This window comes from Morone saxatilis, unplaced genomic scaffold, assembly GCF_004916995.1.
Source record: "Morone saxatilis isolate NCDOM2014 unplaced genomic scaffold, NCSU_SB_2.0 Contig2, whole genome shotgun sequence".
Taxonomy (NCBI): domain Eukaryota; kingdom Metazoa; phylum Chordata; class Actinopteri; family Moronidae; genus Morone; species Morone saxatilis.
In genome coordinates, this window is record NW_023339762.1 from 22,139,841 (window position 1) to 22,144,496 (window position 4,656).

At 42.7% G+C, this 4,656-nt stretch overlaps 1 protein-coding gene across 1 annotated transcript in view; it reads left to right on the forward strand.

The window, feature by feature from the left end:
* Nucleotides 1-110: 110 nt before the first annotated feature.
* Nucleotides 111-4,656, forward strand: part of ptpn5 (protein tyrosine phosphatase non-receptor type 5) — a 16,840-nt gene continuing 12,294 nt past the window's right edge. The window contains exons 1-2 of the mRNA XM_035664371.1: nucleotides 111-420; nucleotides 4,196-4,305. The gene's annotated coding sequence lies outside the window, so the exon portion shown is untranslated. The remainder of the gene's footprint in view (nucleotides 421-4,195; nucleotides 4,306-4,656) is intronic.

The window sequence follows — 4,656 nt, forward strand, 5'->3', positions numbered from 1 at the left end:
CTCTCTCTCTCTCTCTCCTTCTCACTCTCCAGCTCACTTGTTCACTCGCTCTCCCTCATTCTGGCTCTGTTGCCAAGGCTACCGCACAGCCTCTTGCTGCATATACCTAGACGAAGCTGCCGCCTGTGGATCTCTCTCTCCTCCAGGATACAAACAAAAGAAAACCCATCAGACTTTTATACCTCCATCTCCCCTTCACACAGACACACACACCCACATTTGTAGATTCTGCCTCTCCTAACCTCACACACGTCCTCTGTCTCTCACTGTCGTCTGTCTCCTTACATGCAAACACACTCATTCTTCTCCCAGACAGAAGAGCAGTAAAAGGGATTGGCGTGGTTCTTGGTGTTTGGCTCCTGGTCTCTGGCTCAGAGGGAGCAGAGCGGCAGATGGCGATGTGAAGACGGGCTCAGCCAGGTAAGAGGACTTATCCTAACCAGACTTGAGGCTCTGGGTGAGTGACTGTTCCAGCCCTCCTCTACTCCCCTTGTCTCTCCCTCTTTCCCCCCCTGTGCGACATGAGGTGAATACCAATTCCTCAGCAAACCCCCACGGTTCATATGGCTGCTGCTCTTTCCTGGCTGTAAAACGGTAGGGATCTGTGATGTAGCCTCCATATGTGCGTGTGTTTATTTTCAGATCCTTACAACTCATTTGCCAACAGGTTGGGTCTTTGATGCTGTTATAGCTGTGTTTCCTTCTCTCATCTATTATCATTCAAAGCTTGATTTCCACTGTGTTGTATCATGTCTATGTGACAATGTGGGAGTTACCAGAGAGAGATGCAACAGTCCTCCTCCCTGGGTGATTCATTACTAATCCATCCAGCTCTGCACTGTGTGGTCGCTCTAGCTCACCGTAGCCATGTACGTGATATGAATGGTGTTTTGTCTTAGTATGAATGACTGCCAGAGAATGCCATTCCTGCACTGGTGTTTTGATGCAGTGTAATCATGTAACACAATCCTTTGTCACCGGGAATCCAAATTTATCTCCAGCAGCCTGTAAATCAATTTGCTATGCAGCACATTTTCAATTATTCATACAGTATAGCTAAGGCTGAATTGTAAGTTTATACTTGTGTTTATGAAATTTCTCTTTGAAATGCCCCCGGAATCTGCTGCAAGAGATTGTAGGAGTGTATGTAAACAATAGAGCTGATTGATTATATTTCTTTGTGATATACTGGAGGAAGCTGCAGGCATGCTGGGTATTTAATTCTAAGGTCATTGTCAGCTTATGTATGTATTGATATCAAGATTTTATCTGTGTGTGTATGACAGAGGAAGGTTGATGAGGCAGGTCTTGGCCCTCGTGACTTTATCTCACGTTACCACACCATCATCACTTTCAGTAAGAGCTTCCTCTTACCTCGTCTCCCTGCCACATTCAGCACTTCAACAACTCGATACTGCACACGCTTTTGATCCACCTGGAAACGGGAGGTGCTACCGTGCCTGAGATTTTGCTATAATGATGTGGACACGTCATAAAAATACATTTTTTTCTCTATTTTTTAAATAGAGTAGAAATGCCAGAGACACTTGGAGAATTAGGAATGTCCATTAAAACCTGAGCCAGCTGTCACCAAAAGAGAAAAAAAAATGGATTACGTTAATTCCCCTTGCTCTTGGGACAGAGGCCATGGGCTTATTGTATGGCTCCGTTTAGACTCAGCTGGATGTTGGGTGCTTTGAATGGATGCAGATCAATGGAAAAACTACACACATACTCTATTTGAAGACTGAGGGGGTGGCGTTTGTAATGACCCAAAGACAGTAGACCTTCTGTGAGGAATGAGGCTGAATTAGCTGTCAGATTTGACTTATTGGCCATGAATCCAGTTGGCCTGGTTGAACATTTTTCTCAGAATACTGTGATCTTTAGGCTGTCAAAGCCGTATCAGTTTGTTACTGCAGCCTGGTTGTGTAATTTTAGAATTAAAACTTTAATGTGCGTTATGAGCTTCCCAACAATCAACAGGAACATTGCATGTAGGCTAAAAACAGCCAGCTTTTTTTCACTTTCTAGGTATTAATATCAACCATCACCATTATTCAGAACCAAAGATCTTTATTTTAAATTCTAGTTTGGATCCCAAAGTTTCCAAAGATACCATTATGTGTGTCAAAAGAGGAAGAATGTTGAATAAATGTGTATATAATGGTGCACAAGACTAGAACCTTTCCATTTGATGGGTCGTATGGCCACAAAGGACAAAGGAGCCTTGGTTTGTTGTTTTTCTCAATGTTAACATCATAAATCTTCAATGAAGAGGAACCAGTTGACAAAATATACATAAAAGTGACACTAACAGAGTGAAATAAGACACGTACACGTTTTCAGGTCAAAGGGAAAACAAGAGAAAAACTGTTTGTTAAAGGAACAGTGTGTAGGATTTTGTGGTATAGTGGTGTGCAGGTTGCAACCATTTCAATTCAGCTCAGCTTTCAAGCGTGTGGGAGAAATTACGGTGGCTGTGATAGTTGTTGAAAAAAATGCAAAAGGTCCTATCTAGATCCAGTGTTTGGTTTGTCTGTTGTGGGCTACCATAGAAACATGGTGGTTTAACATGGCGTAGTCTGTAGAAGAGGACCCACTCCCTCTGTAGATGAAAACGATTCATTCCAAGGTAACGAAAACACAACAATTCTTATTTTCAGGTGTTTATACTCTAATGAAAACATACATATGAATATTATATTCCATTTCCTCCTAAATCTTACATAATGGACCTTTGACTGTTTTAATTCAGGGCCATACTACCATTGAGGACACTGAGGTCATGTCCTCTATTTCTGGTCCATGAGGGGGATGTTACGCTTTGTATACTTCCACTATTTATATTTTATATTGTATATGTATTTTTTTTATTTTTTTATTATTTTTTTGGCAGAGAGAAAAGACTTCAACACAGCATGTTGGGAGACAAAATAATTGAACGGTTGATGATTAATCTGAGACTTCGTTTTTGGTGTCTGGTCAAATGTTGACGGTGGGGGGGACTCAAGACCTCAGTATTTGTACAATCCAAGCTACAGCCCTGGTTAAATGTACCAGACAGTTCACCAAACAAGTACTCAGCAGTCAAAGCGAGTAACTGAAAAACAAAGATGTTTACCTCAAAGAATAAAAGCAAAGAGAGGCAGAATTTTCTTTGGACAAATATGAATATTGTCACTTCTCTCCCAGTGCAGATGTGTGTTTGTGTTTTTCATTTTTTATGTGGTGAGTGTGTGTGTGTGTGTGTGTGTCCACGCTAAAGTATGTTGGTTGCCACAGTTACCATAACGCCAACCTCACTGCGTCATTGCTTCAGACAACCTTCACACAAAAAAGAGTCGCTTTTCCTCCCATTCATCTCTCCTTCCACTCACCTACCTGTCCATCTACTGTTCAAAAACGGAAGCAGTTCTTCTTATACAACACAATCTCTATGTGTGTGTGTGTGTATACTTTATATATATGTGTGTGTACATTGTATGTATGTACGTTGCTATGACTACGGGCCGGGCTAACTGGCGTCATCACTTCAAAACCACCTTCGCAGCAAGCAAGGAGAGGTAGAAAAGGACTCAAAGCAGCTCCCCTCTGTTCAACACCTGCACTCTCTCTCTCTCACTCTCACACACACGCACACACACACAAACACATAGACAAATACTGGTGTGGTCTTATATTCCGCTGAGCTCACCTCATTCGTTCAACAGGGTCCAGTGGCACAGAAGGAGAGGAGGGGAGATGAGAGAGCAGAGAAGGCTTGACTTCATGCATACTGATTCAACTGGAGCAACCTGAATGTATTTCTGAGGGGTGTCTGCCTAGCCGGGGCTCAATCATCCCTGCCTCTTAGGGAGGCAGAAACAGGCAGGGAGAGAAAGAGAGGGAAAGAAATATTGACAGTTTACTTTGTCACCTTACATCACCATCCTCATGCTCATGAAAGCACAGCTGGGTGCTGACAAGGGTGCTACTCTGATCCATCTCTAGATGAAACTAGATCACCAAACCTGTTTCAGCGTGACCAGTTGAGTTTGAGTCACAAGATGTCTCTACTATATGTGTAGTATTTTCGGATATGGTTGGGAATGTGTTTAAATTACCTGCTGTTTTATTTATCTTTCCTTTAATTTTTGAATTTGGAACACATGTATGAAACGTGATGTTTGGCTGTTTGTCTTCTGCCCTTCAGATTTGACTCTGCCTCACAATGGCTGACAACGGCTGGTTGCCACAGGATACAGGATTTAACTTGATCATGTGATCTGACTCCCCTCCCCAGTTCCCTGCCATCTATCATAGGTGAGTCATGTGACGGGCTGTATAGTCTTTTGATATTCCAGTAAGCCAACTGGGAAATCATTTCCCCCTGCGTTGCTGGTTGGTTGTCATTGATGAAAACTGGTTCCAAACTCACTCATGACAAATTTAGCCATCAGCAACACATTCAGACAAAAGTGATATGTGCGCTAAACAGTACACCACCACTCTCACAGGCCCCCGCATTCACACATCCGCACAAACCACGTGGCGGTAATCAGCCAAATGTACAAAACACCTTTATTAATGGTTGAAGGACAAAAGTGTAGGACATAAAAGGGCTTTGAATACACTGCTGACTGACACAGAGAGGCTGTGTGTGTTTGTGGGTGT